We start from the raw sequence: 21,804 nt of genomic DNA, 5'->3' as shown, positions 1-21,804 counted from the left end.
CATAGCTTAATCCCCTGATTGTCTTCTTTTGCTCTGGTCTAGATCAGAATCTGGCAACTTCTCCATCATTCCTGCAATCCTCCACCTAAGGTTTCACTTGTCATTCCCAAGTTGAGCAGACTTGAGAAGAACCATGAGAGCATCCTGTCAGCCTTCAGATCCAACTTCAGCACACAGACGACTGTCTTCAAAGAGATGCCCTCTCTTCAGCCCACTGTTCAGAACTCTTCAACTTTAATCCTTTCATATCTAATCAAGTTTACTTTATGTATGGTGGGTAGCACCTCACTTTGGAAAGCAGGTGTATTTTTTTTTTCGTATTGTTTTCTTGATCCAGAAAGAATTCCCACATAGCAATGTTAAAAGAATAAAGAATAATATAACCAACACAGGCCAGAATTTGGTTAAAATATTAAGAATACTGTTGAAGCCTCCTGGGTGTCCTTCTCCAATTTTATTTTTTCCTTCCCTTGATGGAACTGCTATCCCTAAATCTGGTTTTAACTATCCTCTGGGGTTCCTTTAATGAGGAGTGTGAGATTCTTCTTGACTTGAGTATATCACCCTTCATATTGGGTGAGATGATTCATAAAGGGGAGATTTCACATTTAGACTCAGGGTTATCAGATCTAATGGATGCTAATATTTCATAAAGGGACAATCTATTTCATTACCTTTTTATTACTTGGCCTAATATATCGTTTACCACCAGGAACACTGACAAATTAAGAGACTTTTAAAAAACGGTCTATATCATATCTGTTGTGAATTCAGTCCAACCCAGAGAGAAATCCAGAATCTACTTCTGTATTGCAATCCAGTGTTCATAATTAATATTCACTTAACATGTGACAAGGTGCTTGTTTCTTTCAAATGAAAGTGAAGTGAACTTTGAAGTGTTTAGTCACTCAGTTGTGTCCAACTCTTTGCAACCCTATGGACTGTAGCCCTCCAGGCTCCTCTGTCCATGGAATTCTTCAGGCAAGAATACTGGAGTGGGTGGCCATTCCCTTCTCCAGGGGAATCTTCCTGACTCAGGGACTGAACCCAGGTCTCCCACATTGCAGGCAGATTCTTTAACATCTGAGCCACTAGTGAAAATGAAAAAGTTCGTTTTAATATAAAGTAAGGGACTCCCCTCCTGGAGGAGGGCATGGCAATCCATTCCAGTACTCTTGCCTGGAGAACTCCCATGGACAGAGGAGCCTCTCAGGCTACAGTCCATGGGGTTGTAAAGAGTCAGACATGACTGAGAGAATAAGCACAGCACAGCACAGCACAAGGGACTTCCCTGGTGGCGCAGGGGATATGAATCCTGCCAATGCAGGAAACACAAGTTTGATTCCTGATCTGGGAAGATCCCACATGACATGGAGCAACTAAGCCCATGCACCACAACTATTGAACCCGAGCTCTAGAGCTTGGGAGCACTTGTGAAGCCCAAGGCCCTAGAGCCTGTGTTCCACAGCTAGAGAAGCCGCTGCAATGAGAAGACTGTGCACTGCAACTAAAGAGTACTCCCCTCTGGACAAAGACCACATGCAGCAAGAAGACCCAGAGCGGCCAAAGAATAAACAAATTTTTAAAAATTTAGAAATAAATTTAAAGTAAGATTTTTTCCCCTCTAATTACAGGTTTCAGTCATTTCTGTGCCCTGTTTTCCAGTCCTAAAATATTGCTGGCAGCTCACTTGATCTGGGAAATGAATTGAAATACTCTATTGAGGGCACAGGAGAGAGTTGAAATAACTGATACGTGTGATAAAGTCACAGAAAGCTGCAGAGAGAATTCATATTGCTCAATTTAGCAAAAAAATTAACTTGTGTTCTATGGTGGTTGGTGGCAATGGAATTTACAAAATGGTAACATTTGGGTAAATTCTATATATCTATTTTGTATATACAAACAAGTAAATTGAAAACTCTAGGAAATGTATAAGTTGGTAAGTGTTTCTGTGGGTGTCTTGAGTATCAGTGGGATGTATCAGCATTTACCCTTCGTTTCTAACTTACCCAGCAGCCAGCATGAGGAGACGAGCAGTGAAGTCAGGATTGTATGGCATTGTGGATGACAGGGTCTCATGTGCCATTCTTTTTTAAAACAATAATTTTATTTAGTTAGTTCTTTCTGGCTGTGCTGGGTCTTCCTTGCTGCTGCTGGGTCTTCCTTGCTGCGCAGGCTTTTCTCTAGTTGTGGCAAGCAGGAACTACTCTCTAGTTTCATTCTCATTGCAGTGGCTTCTCTTGTTGCAGAGCACAGGCTCTAGGGTGCATGGGCTCAGTAGCTGCAACTCCCAGGCTCTAGAGCATAGACTCAGTAGTTGTGGCTCACCAGCTTAAGTTTCTCTGTGGCATGTGGGATCTTTCTGTACCAGGATCAAACCCATATCTCCTGCATTGGCAGGCGGATTCTTTACCACTGAGACACCAGGGAAGCTGGGGAACACTTAACATCCTTGAAGGGAAGTGGAAACATCTCCCTTGTATCTGACTGTCAAAGGCCAACATTTATTTAAGCCTCAGAGAATGCAAGAAAGATTTCATTAGAAAATATTTGACCCTAGAACACACATTCTACTTTAGAAAACAGAACATTGACTGTTAACATTTTGTTTAGAGAAGCACTGTTTGCAGAAATTGAGGACTATAGAATTTCGGAGGAAAATGTTTTCAATCTGCAATAACTACATCCGACACTTTCATGCTTAGAAGCTATTGTAAACTCTGGCCAATTTTTTCTTCAGACCTGGGAAAAATATGTAATTGTAAAACACATGAAAGGGATGTGTCAACAGTCTGTTTCTGAACCATATGTGAAAGTTACTGCAGTCAGTATTTTATTCATTTTGAAGGAGCATCAGAATTGGGCTTCCCAGGTGGCACAATGGTAAAGAATCCTCCTGCCAATGCAGGAGATGCAAGAGACGTGGGTTCAATCCCTGTGTCGGGAAGATCCCCTGGAGAAGGGAATGGCAACCCGCTCCAGTATTCTTGCCTGGAGAATTCCATGGACAGACCATGGGGTCACAGAGTCGGACACCACTGAGGGAGTCTGACACCCATCAGAATGGGAGGCAGACTCCCTCTATAATTAAAATGGATTTCAGTAAATATAGTCATTCTTGAAGTGAGAGGTATGACAGTGTTCCATGGAATACCTGTGAGGCTGGGATCAGCACTCTCTGCCACGGTTGTGGGTCACTGTTGGCTGGGTCTGCGCACGGTGCTGCGGGCATCTCTGGGCATCATCTCTGTGCTGCTCCGTCTCCACCTGGTCCTCAGAGCTCTGAGTTCTCAGACCTGCAGCACTGGGGTGTGGAGGTGCCACTCTATGTGATGACTGGTCATCTCCCTCTCTGCTATTCACTTCCTGTGCGGACAAAGAAGTGTGCTATTTTTGCAATCATCCTTTCTGACTGGTGCAGAAGGAAGCTGTGGGCTTCACCTCGTGATGGAGAAGAAAGTTCTTGCTCAAGAGATGAGGTCGTTGGGGGCTCCAGGCTTCTATGTGTGGACTTGCCTGTTGTTGGTGTGTGGGTATAAACTCAAGAGTATATGTGTGTGAACAAACATGGAAGAGGCACAGTTTCATCCCATTTCCAGGCACTGGACTCCCATCACCATCACACTAGTGAAAAATCAGCACTTTTCTTTTTTTTAATTTTTATTTTATATTGGAGCTATAGTTGATTTTGTGGTCAGGTGGATGGCAAAGTGGTTTAGTTCTACATGAGAGAGAGAGAGAGAGAAAGAGAATAGTCACTCAGTTGTTTCTGACTCTTTGCTACCCCATGGACTGTAACCAGCCAGGCTCCTCTGTCCATGGAATTCTCTAGCAAGAACACTGGAGTGGGTCGCCATTTTCTTCTCCAGGGGATCTTCCTGACCCAGGGATTGAACCCTGGTCGTCTGCACTGCAGGCAGATTCTTAACCGCTGAGCCACCAGATGAGTCCTTCAGTTATATATATATCAATACATATATCCATTCTTTATCAGATTCTTTTCCCTTATAGGTTATTACAGAATACTGAGTAGATTTCCTTGTGCTTTACAGTAGATCCCTGCTGACTATCTATTTTGCATACAGTACTGTTTATATAAGTGGGTCTCATAAGGAATCAGTCCCATCAAAGGCTGATGGAGGCCTAGGTGATTCCATTTTGACCTAACACACCAAATTTTTTAAATAGTAAAATGATGCAATGAGATTATAAAAACTGAGATGTATTTCAACCGCTTATATTCTCTGAATTCATACTTTTAATACATGACAGTATTTTTAATAGATTCTTGGGCTAGCTACATACAATTACATCACTTAACAGATACTGATTCATAGCATGTTGTGAATTTCATTGTCTGGTACTGTGCAAATTGTAAAATATCATTGAATTTATTGTATCATGACTTGCTGCTATCAAAAACCAAAGAATAAGGAGCCAAGCTGAAAGCTCCTATCTAGCAGTCTTAAATATCATCTAAAAAATGAAAAATGTAGCCAAACATCCAGATGGCTGTTCCCAATTTACCATCCCAGCGTGAGGATATTTACAAATATCCAGGAGTTTGCACATTGCAAACACCACTAGCTCTAGTTTTCTCTGCATTCTGTGGATTGCTCATCACTTTGCCCAAGTCTTCCAGAGCACTGCAATTAATCTCTTTGTGTGAGAGTCCATCAGCACGGTCATCTGGTTTTTCTCCTGACTCTTTCTTTTTTGGAAACAAGATAGCAATCACTGTTAAATTAAGATAAATCTGAGTTTCTAAGTAAGTTTTCAAGGGCAGCTTTGGAGAAAATAAAAGTAAGGCTATAGCTGTAGAGAAAGGATAAAGTGGATGGAGTGAAATGACGCTGTGACTTGAGAAAATGCAAACCACAGATGTAAAGGGAAACAAGACGGCAGGTTTATCATTTCCAAGAGGAAGCTAACCATATTTAAATTTGCAACTTGCCCATTTTGTTTTCTCTCTTTCTTTCTCTTTCCTTCTTCTCTTTCTCATAAACCAAACACTGCAAAAAAACAAGAGGAAGATGGGAGGGAGAAAGGGAAGGAAGGATAGAAATCTTTCCTCTAATGAGTCTTTTCAATTTTCCTAATAAATTATGAACTTACTTAGTGTAAAAGGTGTAAAAACATATCAACAATCCATCATTTTGCAGATGTATCACTTTCCATGAGGTGAGTTATGGTTACTGTGCTTAAAATAATTGTTAAAAGTGCAAGAGAGTTTAGAGATATTCAGTAATCATTTAAACTGTTGGGATAAAAGGATCCATTTATTCATCAGCCAAGTCCATTTCTGTTAGGTTGATTCAATCCAGTAAAATGTAAATGTTACTCATGTGTCACTGGACGATTAATCAACATGTAGGCTTAGCCTACTTAGATCTAGGGATTAATAATCATTATCTGGCACAAAAAAATCCATATTATCAGTAACCTTTTGCCTTGGTCTTACTAGACTACAGGTACTATGCTGTGTGTGTCCTTTAGTTGAGATAAATTTTATTTTTTGCCAGAATGAAAGGTACAGAGAAACATATCTAGTGAGCCAGAGGGGGGAAAAAAACGTATGTCTTTATGTTTAACCCTGCTCTTTGCTTTTTTCTCTTAGAAACCTTGGCTTGCATTCAAACTCTGATCAACTTAAAAAAAAAGAAAAGAAAATTAAACAAAAAAACTGTGGTATGAAACACTTATGACTTTGTTCTTTTTTTCTGATTAAAAGGCACTAAAAGGTGAGGATAGGACATCACGGATTAGGCAAGATTGACAATTAGCTTAAGGGGCTAAAAATGACTTTGAGTAGAATTAATTCACATGAAAAATTTAAAATGTAGACTGCTTTAGAATGCTGTTTACCCCAAGTTCATTCATACAGACAAAATATGTAAAAAATCAGGGGATCAGTTTTTGATTCAACTAGGAGGTTGTCCTCCTGAGTTATTTTCACTCCCTTCCAAGTTGCTGCTACAATATCTGTGAATTGGTTTTATTTTTGAGAAGTAAATCAACAAGGATTAAGAAAGACAGAGGAGACCACAGGAACAAAAAAAGTTGGAAGCTAAACTAAATTATAGTCCAATGTGCTGTGCTGTGCTTAGTCTCTCAGTGGTGTCTGACTCTTTGTGACACCATGAACTGCAGCCCACCAGGATCCTCTGTCCATGGGGATTCTCCAGGCAAGAATACTGGAGTGGGTTGCCATGCCCTCCTCCAGGGGATCTTCTCAACTCAGGGATCGAACACAGGTCTCCTGCATTGCAGGCAGATTCTTTACCATCTGAGCCACCAGGGAAGCCCCTATAGTCCAATAGGAAAAAGCTAAGCAACAACCCAGTTTATTCCAAAGAACTACTCAGAGGTTCAAGAATCCTGACACCAGAAGCCTCTAAACAGCTAGACAGGCAATATTAACATAACAGCATTTGCTTAAGAAGTTTGATCTCTTCTCTAGCTGGCAGAACCCATGGTATATTTCCTGTGATGATTATAATGGGCTCAGGTACACTTGAAGATGAGCTATTATACTCCATTCCTGCAGAGCATCCTGGACCCAGAGGAGATGCACAGCCCTCCCTACCAGCTGGGCTCCAGAATGATGATGGCCAGACCCCACCTTCCACACCATGCTCACAAGATCCACCTCTGAGGAGCTGCAGGAGCCAATGGGGAAAAACACAAAGGTACCAGGATCAAATGTAACTTAGGTGTTAGGATAAAATTTACCAGTGAAAGCCTCATGCTCAGGTTAAAAAAATACCCACTGTATTTTAAACAATCTAAATAAAAGAAAATAGGAACTGATTTTAAAGGTGGCTCTGGATTTGGCAAAAGGAATGCCCTTATGTTGATGATGGATGTGAAGAGTTAGAATAAAATTATTTTATAGAAAAAATAAATAGAGTTTCCATCTTTTCAGCCATCATGGAAATAAAAATTGTGACCTCAATGAGATAGCATTTTAAGTCCATCAGATTGGCAAAAAGATTTAAAATTTTATAATATCAAATGTTGGTAAAATGTGAAACTACAAGGATTCTTCATACACTGCCAGTGGAAGTGTATTGATGTGGTTGTATTTGAAAATAAATTGCCGTTTATTACTAAGTTGAAGATATGCCCACCCTATGACACAGATATTCTATCACTGTATATTCTCTAGAGATGCAGGTTCAGTTGTTTCTCATGTCTCCTAGAATAAAAACCCAAAGTCTAACAAAAAGCAAACAAACAACAACAACAACAAAGGAACTGGCGTCAAAGCTTTAGTGAAACAGCCCAGCTCAGCCTGCACTGGACATTCTCCACCACGTGTTCAATATCATTGTCCCTTGCTCTTAAACCAGTAATCAGGGTTCACATCCATGAGGAAATCTTCCAGCCCAAAGGTACACACCGAAACAAGCAAGAACACAGCAAGAAGCAACTTGAAGGGATTAGAGCTTTGCAGAGAAGAAAATTTATAAGAGATAAATATCAAGATAAATAAATATCAAGACATAGGATGCAACCAAAATATACTGAGATGTAGAAATTACCCTAAAAACAAATTACTTATATATGTTGAAAATGGTTGCCTCTGAGTAGAGGAATCAGTATGAGTTCAAGGATTTAAAAATATGTGTGTGTAGGGGGCGGGCTTTCCTGGTGGCTCAGTGGTAAAGAATCCACCTGCAAAGCAGTAAACACAGGTTCGATCCCTGGGTGTGGAAGATCTCCTAGAGGAGGGCATGGCAATCTGCTCCAGTATTCTTGCCTGGAGAATCCCATGGGTAGAGGGGTCTGGGGAGCTGTGGTCCATTGGATCTCAAAGAGTCGGCCACGACTGTAGTGACTGAGCACACACACACATATACATATTTGCCTTATTGAATTATTTGACTCTAAGAGGTTGTAAATGCCTAACTTCAATTTTTTAAAACACAGTGATTCGTGCCATTTTTTCCTAGTGTTCTTCCAAAAGTTCAAGTTTTCATTTAAAACTGGTTAAGGTGCCTCATGACATGTTGAATCATCTGATAATTCCTTAAAAGAGGCTGACTTCTTATAGTTCAAATGATCTTATCTGTGATTTTGCCCTGTTCAGTGGGATTATGGCCAAAGCAAGTCCAGATTCATCAGAATGCAGTCAGCTCAAAGGTGAAAAAGTGAAATTATAAAACCGCTGAGCTCTACCAGCTGTCTCAATCCCATTATGGGTATGTTACCAGACAGAATCCACTTCAAAACAACTTCAAGGAGTACAATTAAGTGTTTAATATCAATATATTGAATTAATGATGCAAAACTAAAGTATTACTGCTGAAACTCAAAGACATCCTACAGATCAAAAACACTCATGCAGAATGGAAATTGCTTTTGATAGACCATTCATTCTAGTACCCAAGACTTTTTTAAAAATCACTTAGTACTAGGAATTATGAAATGTAAAGATGGTCAAGGTAGGTAGAATTAATCCCTGCCTTCCGCAAGATGCTATTGAGAAATCTTGGAAACCTATGTTCCTTATCTTGTCCCTCCTCTATTCTCAATCCTCTTCGCTAGGTGTTTGGACTGCATATCTTGGGAGTATAGATATTAACACGAAAGCAACAAGCAAACCAAAGCAAAACAAGAGGCATTGTGTGACTGTTGCTTGTGAGAAAGTGAGGAAGGTGGTTCCACTTCTAAAATTTAAGGTGGGAATGGAGCATGATAGGCAAAGAAGTGCAAGGAATGAGCAGAAGGAGAGCCAAGCTCTGCCAGGACTTTGGTAAACCCACCACAGGGTTAATTTCACCCTCTTGCCAGCCTCTCTGCTGGTGCCCTTGAGCCCCACATAGTCAAGCTTAGTGGACTTGGCCAAGAGAAAGGAAGCCCATAGATAGTTGGGACTGGGAATTCTGAGGATATTTCCCAATAATTGAGAGACCAGAGGATATTTTTACATATATATCTGGCTGCACTGAGTCTTAGTTGTGGTAGCATGTGGGATCTAGTTCCCTGACCAGGGATTGAACCTGGGCCCCCTGCATTGGGAGCAAGGAATCTTAACCACTGGACCACCAGGAAAGTCCTCAGAGGATGTTTTTAAAGTGTAAGTTTATGAACAGAGATGCCTTGCATTCAATTTTCAGTTGCCACTGTATCCATAATGGAAATTCTTCCTTTGGCCCCTCTGCCCCTCACCTAGCTTCACCAGAATGTACTCAACTCACTAATGCTTTGTGTAAGTAAAGATGTGAAAATAAAAGAAGGTGCTGAGCTTTAAACCTGGGGTTCATAGCTTGCAAATGAGAGGGAAGCTTGGAAATAAAAGCAAAAGTGAGATGTGACTGCAGGATCATAAGCCTCCTCATCATGTTGTGGGAAGGCTTTAGACATCCACAGAGGAAACAAAGAGAATCAGTTCCAAACCAGACTATGCAGATGCCAAGACCAGCAGATCTCAGCCAAATCCTGGGCAATTTGTATAAGAAACAGGGCGCAAAACTGCTAAAAAATAAAGTAACAACCTGGATGAATTGAGTTGATCTTACTGCCAAAACAAAACACAATGTATTCTACATTGTGAATGGATAATGAGGAAAAGATTTCCGACGGTGGAAGCACCAAATCACATTTAAATATATATTTATTTAATTGTCATCATTGAAAAGAACAGGATACCATGAAATGAGGGTAGTCCTAAAATGAAAGTCTGTTGAAGGGGAGGCCATGTTGATTGCTTTTCTTCTCCATTCACTGTTTATTTGGTTGTGATATGTTAGAACTTGCATTATGTGCATTGATGTGCATGGTAACTTTCACCTCCAAAATAGAACAAAGCCTCTTGGTCTTCATATATGAGGTCTAAGGGTGACTGATTAAATTTGACCAGTTTATGAAATTTTTTTTTTTACTATTTGTTTTTATTTATTTGGCTGCACTGAGTATTAGTTGCAGCATGCAGGATCTTCGGTTTTCACTGTGGCACGTGGGATCTAATTCCCTAACTGGGGATCAAACCCAGGCCCCCTGCATTGGGAGCACAGAGTCTTAGCCACTGGACCACCAGGGAAATCCCTAGGGAACTTTAAAATGACCATGTCTTAGCCCAAATAGCCACTCAGGAAAACGCATTTCCTGAAAAGTGCATTTGTCCCCCAACTATGAAAGCATGAGGCTTAGAACAGAAGATCCTGACACCCATATATATTCCATAGAAGCAGTTACCAAGTAGTTCAGCAGATTCACAGAGGTCTATGCCTCTGCTAAGATCATGGACTTTGACTTAGCCAGAAGATAAGTTTCAAAAAATGGTAGTGAGTGATCTCAGTGTTGAGGTCAAAGTCATACACACACACATACACATATACTCACACAAAAACACATGTCCACACAAATCTACATGTTCATATATACACACATCACACAAACCAACATATACTCATGTACACACACACACACACACACTACACCTGCGCATATACACACATAGACACAGGTGCAGAGTATAGATATGTCTCCCAGGCAATGACCACAAGCAAAGTTCAACAGCCAGAGTCATAGAAATCTGTGCCCCTTGTCCCATCACCCAGTATTCTCTATTCCCTAGAATATGACATACCCACTTCTAAGACTGGATTCCAAGACTTTCTTTTTTATTATTATTTATTTATTTGGCTGCGATAAGTCTTAGTTGTGGCACACAGAATCTTTGATCTTCATTATAGCATGTGGGATCTTTAGCTGTGTCATGTGGGATTGAGTTCTCTGGCCAGGGATCAAACCTGGGAACCTGCACTGGGAGCATAGAGTCTTAGCCACTGGACCACCAGGTACGTTCTCTACGAGACTTTCAAAACATGGCCCAGTCTGCATTTCCTGCCCCATCTCTGAGTTCTGTCTCCTACTCCATTTAAACTGAATTTTGTCAACTTTCAATAAAGGAGATCACACCTCCAGAGTTTCCCTCACTCCTGCTTACTCCTAGAGCATCTTCTTTGCATCTCCAAAGGCAGAATCTTGCCTACCAACCTTGAAAATGTGTCCAGACCTCCTATCTGTATTTGGCCTTTCCCATAGAGGACTGTGGGAGCCCTTTTCCATCCTACACTTGCAGCAACACTAATAAATTCCCATCTGAGACTGCATCCACTCAGTGATGAGGGCAGAGTTTGGCCATCCTTCTCCATGCTCCCCATAAAGTCACTGACAATGTCTACACCATTAAACTGAGTTGTAACTACTTAAATTAATAAGGGAAATTTTCTTCTCTGTATTTTTCCTCTGCCTTCCTTAAGTATATTGAGAAGGTTCAGAACAATGTCATAAAGTGAAAATTCCCAAAAACATAAGATTGGCAGATCTAATATGAAGGCTTTTCTTCACTTTTTCTGCCTGAAGTGCTGTGGCCAACTTTTTTCCTTGTAGGGTGAGCCCATTCCCACAGTTTCAGCTGAAAAATCACAGATGCTCACTTTTCCATCCTCCTTTGAAGTCACAGGCAAGCAAGTGGCTAAATTCTGACCAATGAGATGCTAAGAAGCATCTTGGTGCTTTGGTGTTTCTGGAAAATTTTTTCTCTCACTAATAAAAACAGAAATGCAGACAGTGATTTTTCTTCCCTTTTTTTTCTTCCTCTTTTATGATCATTATCATGGGATAAAGTGTTTCCTGGAGCAGCAGCAGCCACTTTGAGACAATGAGGGAACAAATTTGCATATAAGACTCAAGAAATAATCTTATGCCTTGATCATATCATTGATTCACTAAGGCATTCCTTGAAATTCCCTTCTGGAGCAGTTATGAGATAATACTTATTCATACAATATGTGGCCTATTATGTCTGCCGTCTTTCACTTAGCATCATATTTTCAAGGTTCATCCATACAATTCATGATGCTTTAAAACACTTAACTGGTGATGTAAATAGACAAGTAGACTTAAACACCCATGGGCATTAGGAAAGGGGCAGTCCTTCATAATGGTTAGGACTGTGATTCTGGTGATGGAACTGAATTGAAATCCCAACTCTTCTCCTTACCAGCTGTGAAGCATTAGAGAAGTTGTCTGAATTCTCTGTGCCTCTCTTACTCATTGGTTGAAATGAAGTGGCAATAACACTATAAGATGTTAAGATGTGAGGCAATCCGTGACTTGCAAGAGTGAGTGCTTGTGAAGAGTCAGCCTTTACTGAGCTATTATTATTACTATCCATCAAAACCTTGAGTGGATGAAATACCCAGTAGATGGGAATTTCAGGCCAGGAAAGGGTGCATCATCCCATCCACCCTCTAAGCCTTATTCATCTCTCTAGACCATCCCCTAACGCAGGGCTGGGAAACACCAGGCATGTAATACAGGTTTTCTGAGGGAATAAATCAACTGTTGAGTATATATTCCTCATAAAATCCTTTATACATTCCCTTCAGTTTGCCAGATCTTTTGGTTTTCAAGAAAAGACAGACATAAAAAAATCATATGAAATCACATAACCATTAAATATTAGTAATCAATGAAAATATTCAAATAAAACATCTTGACTGGTCAAAGGCTTCATGTTTCAACTTCTAAAGTATATGTGTTTTGTTTCTTTTTTCCCCCTCAAAAACAAATAGGTAAAAAGACAACATTCATAGTTGCAGAGAAGTAGATTCACTCTTATTGAGGCAGTAGAGATTTATTAAAGGATTTTAAGATTCTCCAAGAATGACTGAAGTTGACAGAGGGAGAGACTGTAGGCAGAGCTTCTGCAGAACCATTTAACATGTTTTTCTATGGGAAGCCCAGTGACTCTGCCTTAATGAACCCCCACCCCATCGCTATCCTTGACCCTATGCTGCTTCCACTATCAACTTCTCACACAGTGCCTCCCACAGATACACCTGAGGATCAGAACTGAGTTCATATGCTCACACCGATGCATGAGGAAACTGAGAACATCATTTATTTTTGATTCTGAGTTTAGGTTATCAATTCCCACAGGAGATGTTATCCAAACATATAGTTTTAAACTGCAGTAAGCTGATAGTTGGTTATGAAAGGGAATCTCATTCCCTTTTCTCCCAGACACACAGTTGTACTGTGTGTCCCAGCATACTTTGCAGGTACGCAATGTCACGTGACCAGGTTCTGTCCAATGGAAGTGGCCGAGTGTCATGGGCTGTTTTCAGACTCCACTCATAGACTCCTCCCTCACAGTCCTCGTTCTATTCTCTCTCCCCAGCAGCTGGCAGGATTCACAGACACAACAAAGCTCTCTTGGGTTCTAGGGATTACAAGACCAGAGCATGCAAGGGGCCTGGGTCCCTGAGTGACTGTATGAAACAGAATGCCCTATAGCCCTGAGCTACTTGGACTCTGGGCTAAGCCGTGGAGATGCAAGACTGTAAGTGTGTCTGTAGCCACCATTATTTTAAACTAATAAAGGGCAGAACTGAATAATAAAAAAAAATGTCTCAGGTAAGCAATGCACCTTCAATTTTAAATTCAATAAGTTCGATCACTAAAGTTTGCAGGCATTTTAAAAAGAATAAGCCCAGGAATTCTATGGAGGTATAGTCATTAGGACCCCTCGCTGTCACTGCTGGAGAGCCTGAGTTCAACCCCTGGTGTAGGAACTAAAATCCCATGATTAACTCATTGCAGTTTAAAAAATAAATTAATTAAAAATAAACAGAAGAATAACCCCGATCACCCCAATTAGTTATTATAGATTTATAAACCCATCAGTATTCAGTCTCTACATCAACACACACTGAACATTTACAGAGCTGTTAATGCTTTGTCGAATGAATCACCTGATAACTAGGTTTCAAAATGCAACCATATAAACTATTGAACACTGCACAGCAAGCAAAACCCTTATAAAACCTTGTAAAACCTCTCTCAAAGAAAATGCACCAGACTTACTTTATGACCTGCTGTATTAGGTATTGAAATGTTTGCATTTTTAAAGGCTTTCATGGTAGAGAGAAAATCATTTCTTTTTCTTTATGGGTCATTTACTTTCCTGCATGTTAAGTTAACAGGAGAAAAAAAAAAAAGCTGACATTTACTCTAATACATTATTGGATATAAATATGTATGAGTCTCAAATGCATTCCTCCCGGGAATGCAGGGCATGTGAACTCAGAGCGCTGGTCTCTTCAGGCCCAGTAAAGTTTGCTGTAATGTCTCCATAATTGACCCTTCCCAGACAGTCTCCCTGAAAATTCCCTCTGTACGCAATTTTTAGTTCAATTGTTATCTTCCAGGTTATCTAGATACTGATCTCTCACCACATTTTAAGAACCAAAAGGAATATCTTAGAAAATTGGGGGGAAAAATGAAAAAGTCAAACATGGAATTGTAATTGATATTTTTAAGACTGGAATCTTTTGCCATCTAGAAAGCCACTGACCGATCTTTTATCTTCTACTCTGATTCTTTGTATTTGGCCTGGAAAAGGATGTGGTGGCATTTTGACCTTATTCTGAATGATGCCAACCTCAAGATGAAACCTCTTGGTTAAAATCTTGGATTCTGGATTTAGAATGCTTGGGTCTCAATCCTGACTTCACCACTAACTTGTTCTATGACTCAAGGGAATCCTTTAAGCCTCAGTGCCCTCGTTTAAAAAATGATGAAACCAAAGACTACCACAGGGGTGAAGGGGTTTTAATGATATACCCAGGGCAGTGCCCATTACACAGTTAATTTTTTAATGAGGTATAATAAATTTTTTTCACTTAAAAAATTTATACAATTTTTAAAGGTTACTTTTCATTTATAGTTATTACAAAGTATTGGTTATATTCCTTGTGTTGTACAATACATCTTTGCAGCTTATCTTACACTCAGTAGCTTATATCTAACTTTCCCGACTCCTGTACTGCCCCTCCCCTCTGGTAACCACCAGTTTGTATATCTGAGTCTACTTTTTTGTTACATTGACTAGTTTGTTGTATTAATATTTTTTAGGTTCCACATGTAAGTGATATCATGCAATATTTGTCTTTGTCTGGTTTCTTTCATCTAGCATGATGCCCTCTAAGTCTATCCATGAAATTTGCAAATAGCAAAATTTCATTCTTTTTTATGGCTGAGTAGTACTCCACTGAATATATGTACATCTTCTTTATCCATTCATCTGTTGATGGACACTTAGGTTGCTTCCTTATCACCATAAACATTATTTACATATTTAAAATTGTAAATAATATTGCTATGAACATTGTGGTGGAGATATCTTTTTGAGTTTTTTTTTTTTTTTTTTTTTTTCATGAAGGGGATATGTACCCAAAAGTGGAATTGTTGGATCAAATGGTAGTTGTGTTTTTAATTTTTCTGTTGTTTTGTTTATTTATTTTTGGCCACATAGCATGTGGGATCTTAGTTGCCCAACCAGGTATTGAACCTGCAGCCCCTGCAGTAGAAGCGCTGAGTTTAGCTTAGTTTAATGTTTTGAGAAATGGCCATATTGTTTTCCATAGTGACATCATCAATTTATATTCCCACCAACAGTGTACAAGGGTTCCATTTTCTCCACATCCTGGCTCATATTTGTTGTTTGTGTTGTTTTTGATGCTGGCCATTCTGACAGATGTGAAGTGCTATCTCACTGTCGTTTTGATTTGCATTTCGCTGATGATTAGTGATGCTGAACATCTTTTCATGTCCCTGTTGGCCATCTGCATTTCCTCTTTGAACCACACAGCTCATGTTTGGTACAGCTCAGCTCTTATTTTATTTAGACATGGAAATATTTTTCAAATTCCCTATGTGTTTGAATCCCAGAGCACCATTAGCAACCAGCAGCTCGTTTGTCTGAGACTCTAGAGAAAAAAGCTCAGCAAAATTTTATAGTAGGTGCCAGTCATTCTCCCCTTTGAGTTGAGCATCCACAATGGGCCAGGGATTGGGCACAAAGTAAAGATACTAAAAACACTGCCATAACTCGAACAAGTTCAGTTCAGTTCAGTCACTCAGTTGTGTCTGACTCTATGACCCCATGAACTGCAACACGCCAGGCTTCCCTGTCCATCACCAACTCTGTAAGCCTGCTCAAACTCATGTTCATCGAGTCAGTGATGCCATCCAACCATCTCATCCTCTGTCGTCCCCTTTGCGGGAGTTTGGGGATCTCATTCTCTGTTCTTTCTTCCCGTGGCTCACACTGTTTCCTCACTGCCCTCAAGATGGCAACAGTAGCCTACGGACCCCCAAAGAAGTCTATCCCCTGAAGCCCCATTCTCTCTACAGCAACACAGAATTATCCTCTTGCAGTTCTGGAGGCAAGAAGTCTGACCTGGGTCTCAGTACGTAAAATTAAGATACAGCAGGTCCTTCCGGATGTTGTGGAGATAAAATGATGTTCTGCCTTTTTCCAGTTCTAGGATCCAAGGAGGGGGCTCTATGGGGACAAAGGGAGCTTCATGCTTTTCCCCTCTCCAACCTCAAACCTCCTGATTTCACCTTCCTCCTCTGACAGCCGCCATCCATCCTGGTCCAGATCCCAGGCTATGGAAGAGGGGCTGGACTAGGGCACACAAACTACGACCCCACCCTCTCAGAGATAGGGCAGAGCTGGGAGAGGGAAGACATGAGCGGAGTGATCAGCTATTGATATCAGGCACATCCCTGACACTCCTGGGACCTGGCCAGATGGAACACAGTGCAGATGGATGCAATCTGTGTCTAACCTGGGAACAAGGCAGAAAGACAGACATGGTGATTCTCTGTATTTCTGGTAGGTCCTTATACATGTATGACAATCCCCAGAGACACCAAGACAATAGTGGGGGAAGGGAGAAGAGGCATTTGCTCTCCAGGTACCATTGTCCCCCCACTCCCACTAGGAGCCTTCATCTGAGCTGGGAGGTGAGTTCCATTTCATTCTTAGGCTCTGCTTTTGATTTTATTTGAAATAGACTCAAGAGAAAAGTGAAGTTTTATTTTTTTTTTCCTCTCTCCTGTGTCTCCTTTCCAAAGTGAATAAATGAAAACTAGACCAATAAGTAGGGTTGATTGTTCATGAAAACGGAGTAGAACTCATATATTTCTGTGAAGGTATAGAATTATTACCCTGACTGTCTTGTGTGCCCCCAAAATGTGCCCCTTTTAGAAAATCAGAATGTTTTATATAGACATATGGCTAAGCCCTTGTAAGTACTTGAGACAGACCCCCCAACCAACCCACATTTCAGTGTCTTCAGACAAGGGATCCAATATCACTTCCAGTCCAGTGAGATGCAGCGTCTTTCCAAATTTGCTAGAATGTAAGTGTCAGGGTACAGATACCATGGCAGGCACACATTGAGGATGAAGGCAGTGTTAGAAGTTTCCTGTTCTTTCCATTCTTCAAGCTTTAGGTGAGGGCTTCCCTAGTGGCTCAGCTCAGCAGTTAAGAACCCGCTTGCCAAAGCAGGAGACACCAGAGACATGGTCTCCATCCCTGGGTCAGGAAGATCTCCTGGAGAAGGAAATGGCAACCCACTCCACTGTTCTTGCCTGGGAAATCCCATGAACAGAGGGGCCCAGTGGGCTACAGTCCATGGGGTCACAAAGAGTCAGACACGACTTAGCATGCACAGCCTTAGATGAACCAAATCAAGTATTATTTGGGAAGAGCTATTATTTGAATAGATTGTTGAAATACCATTTGGTCCCAGGACAAATTAAAATTGGCTGCTGTTAGCCTTTCAGAGGATCTGGCTAAACTGGTGTTTATTCATACTCAACTCTGTGGAATTTCCAGTGTCTGGAATGTAAGAAAATATATTATTGGAGGTTGATGTCTGTGTTTTATAGTACTGGCTGATAGGCACTAGAGAGGAAAATATAATTAGAATTGTATGAACAATGTAATCTATCTGGTGCTAATGAGGACTGTTTATTCTGTTCTTTGTCAATGTTCATTTTCTCAACAAGCAAGGTTTTTTTTTTTTTTTTTTAAATTACAGATAAAAGTGAAAAGAGAAATACCAAACACAGTTGCACTGGTTTTGGGAAACTGTCAGATCAATGGCCAGATTTAGTTAATATGCTGTACTTAATACATTCAGAAAACGAAGATCATGGCATCTGGTCCTATCACTTCATGGGAAATAGATGGGGAAACAGTGGAAACAGTGTCAGACTTTATTTTTTGGGCTCCAAAATCACTGCAGATGGTGATTGCAGCCATGAAATTAAAAGATGCTCACTCCTTGGAAGGAAAGTTATGACCAACCTAGATAGCATATTCAAAAGCAGAGACATTACGTTGCCAACAAAGGTCCGTCTAGTCAAGGCTATGGTTTTTCCTGTGGTCATGTATGGATGTGAGAGTTGGACTGTGAAGAAGGCTGAGTGCCGAAGAATTGATGCTTTTAAACTGTGGTGCTGGAGAAGACTCTTGAGAGTCCCTTGGACTGCAAGGAGATCCAACCAGTCCATCCTGAAGGAGATCAGCCCTGGGATTTCTTTGGAAGGACTGATGCTGAAGCTGAAACTCCAATACTTTGGCCACCTCATGCGAAGAGTTGACTCATTGGAAAAGACTCTGATGCTGGGAGGGATTGGGGCCAGGAGGAGAAGGGGATGACAGAGGATGAGATGGCTGGATGGCATCACCAACTCGATGGACATGAGTTTGAGTGAACTCGGGCAGTTGGTGATGAACAGGGAGGCCTGACATGCTGCGATTCATGGGGTCTCAAAGAGGACACCACTGAGCGACTGAACTGAACTGAACTGAATCCATCTTTAATACTGTTCATCACAGACAGCTCCTGATTACCCTGTCAGCACTAACTTTCCAGTCAGGTGAATGTCATTTTGGGTGGTGAATTTTTCCACCTAGTAATTAATCCCAGTCAAAACTTCAGAAGAATGAAGCCCCAGCCTATATCATATGCTAAAATCATGAGAGACCAAGAAGCAGAAAAGCCTAATCAAGCCACTTCTGAATTCCTCATCCACAGACACCATGAGTGATTATCAACGATCACTACATTAAACCTCTGAATTGTGAAGGTGAGTTTTACACAGCAATGAAAAACTAATATAACTACTGAGTTTTTTTGTTGGCGGGGGGGGGGGGGGGGCGCGGAGTGGGGTGGAGAACAAACTTTATTCAGACACATTCCCACATTCACTTATTCAACAAATATTTACTGGGCACCTGCTCTGCACTGGGTCCTGAGGCAGATAGAACAAGTCAGTCAGATCCATTACTTTCCTGATATTTAGTTGCTAAGTGGTGTCCAACTCTTTCATGGACTGCAGTAGGCCAGGCTTCCCGGTCCTTCACTATCTCCCGGAGTTTGCTCAAACTCAGTGTCCATTGAGTCAGTGATAGCATCCAACCATCTCACCCTCTGTCGCCCCCTTCTCCTCCTGCCCTCAATCTCTCCCAGCATCCTAACTTTCCGAGTCCTCTGTAACTTAAGAGTCAGCCAAGCACAGAGGTCACCACGTCACATGGGACAGGGGCTGCTAATTCTGAGAACAGCACACTCAGGATGCAGAGGGTCTGTCTTCAGTCCTTCAAGGCCAGGTTGGCTTTTCAGGGATGCCAACACCTTCTCAGTTCAATAAAACTTCCTGGTGGTTCTAGTTGCATGGAAATTGGGGTTATTAATCCTGACTTCCTGTTCCAAATACTTAGTGAAGATAAAGACTGACCTAAAAGTGCAGCTTTATTTCAGTTTGAGGTTGAGGCAGTGCATGGGAATCTGACTGAAATTATAAGAAATAACTGGTTGTTGCCACAACTGGATTCCTGAGAGTCTGTGGTATAAGTCAAAAGTTATTTTTAGGAAAAGAGGAAGAATTTTCAGCTGATATGAGAGAAGGAATAATTGTCTATTCATTTATTTAAGAATTATTTTTTGATCATCTGTTATATGCCTGGCATTGTTCTGGGTGAAATAAAAAACAACAGAAATAAGGTTGATATCGCCATAGTGTTTACAATCAAGGTAGGGGAGAAGTAAAACAAGTAAAAACTAAAAGGGTGAGATAATTACAATTCATGGTGATTATCTTGATAAGTATGAGTCAGGAGAGTGACTAGGATCCAGGCCATATTGGAAGGGACTCTCTGAGGAGCTGCCATTCCAAGAAAGACCTGATAAATCAGAAAGAGTCATTAGTGTAAGGCTCAGGGGAATGAATATTTCAGGGAGCGAGAATAGCAAGTAGGATGTGCTAAGGTCTTGAGGTACAAAGGAGCTTTGCTTGTTGGTAAAAGAGCTGAAAGGGTCATGGTGACTTGAGAGCAATGAGTAGAGAAGTAGACAGGGAGCAGGTGTATCCATGAGAACTTGGGTGCTGAGCACATAATATTTGTAAAGTCCTAGGCTGCTCAGGAGGAGAAGGCAATGGCACCCCACTCTAGTACTCTTGCCTGGAAAATCCCATGGACGGAGGAGCCTGGTGGGCTGCAGTCCATGGGGTCGCTAAGAGTCGGACACGACTGAGCAACTTCACTTTCACTTTTCACTTTCATGCATTGGAGAAGGCAATGGCAACCCACTCCAGTATTCTTGCCTGAAGAATCCCAGGGATGGGGGAGCCTGGTGGGCTGCCATCTATGGGGTCACACAGAGTTGGACACGACTGAAGTGACTTAGCAGCAGCAGCAGCAGCAGCAGCAGCAGGCTGCTCAGGTGCTCAAGAATAAAGTGACATAGTTGTGACTGCTAAGGAGCTTTGGAGAAGGGAATGGCAATCCACTCCAGTGTTCTTGCCTGGAGAATCTCATGGACAGAGGAGCCTGGAGGGCTACAGTTCGTGGGATTGCAAAAAGTCGGACACAACTGATCAATTAACACTACTACTGCTAAGGAGCTTACACTCTAGATAAGGAAAAGCTACATGAAATTAAAGAACTTTTGTATAAGAAATATCCATCATTTGTCCCCTCTATTATTTCATCTTAGAAAGCTAGTTCCACCCCGAGCCCTGACCAGAGACTTCCTACTCTTATTACATTGTGACCTCATCTCCTGGTCCCAGATGATTGGTCTAGAAGTAAACATTTGACCTCAGCTAGGCCAATCAGATTCTTTCCACTTGATATTCCATCTATTAGTGACACGGGCTTGACTTGTATCAGGGAAACTCAACACCAAGGGGCAGCAGAGAAACCAGACCAAGAAAACTCAATGATGGCAGACAAGAAAAAGAGTAATAATAACAGTAATAGCATAGACCCATTAACCACACACTAGATCCCTGACTTTATTCTAAGCACTTTAAATATTGATATGTTTAATCTTCACAACCACCTGTGAAGTAGGTATTTTTAAATTTTTATTTATTTAGATATTTATTTATTTAGGCTGCACTGGGTCTTCATTACTGTGAGTGAGTTTTCTCTAGTTGCAGTGAACAGGGGCTACTCTCTAGTCGCGGTGCTCAGGTTTCTCATTGCAGTGGCTTCTCTGTTGCAGAGAACTGGCTGTAGAGCACAGGCTCAGTAGTTGTGGCACACAGGCTTAGTTGTCCCTTGGCATGTTTAATCTTCTCAGTCCAAGGACTGACACCATGTCTCCTGCACTGGCAGGCTTCTCTGGTGGCTCAGATGGTAAAGAATCTGCCTGCCATGTGGGAGACCTGGGTTTGATCCTTGGGTTGGGGAGATCCACTGGAGAAGGGAATGACTACCCACTCCAGTATTCTTGCCTGGAGAATTCCATGGACAGAGGAGCCTGGCAGCCTACAGTCCATGGGGTTGCAAAGAGTCAGACAGGATTGAGTAACTTTCACTTTCACTTTGCATTGGCAGGTGGATTCTTAACCCCTGGACCCTCAGGGAAGTCCTAAAATAGGTATTGCTTTAGCTATTTTACAAATGAGAGGACT

This window comes from Bos indicus x Bos taurus, chromosome 17 (assembly GCF_003369695.1).
Source record: "Bos indicus x Bos taurus breed Angus x Brahman F1 hybrid chromosome 17, Bos_hybrid_MaternalHap_v2.0, whole genome shotgun sequence".
NCBI lineage: Eukaryota > Metazoa > Chordata > Mammalia > Artiodactyla > Bovidae > Bos > Bos indicus x Bos taurus.
The sequence above is the reverse complement of the archived record's forward strand: the minus strand, read 5'-3'. Positions refer to the sequence as shown.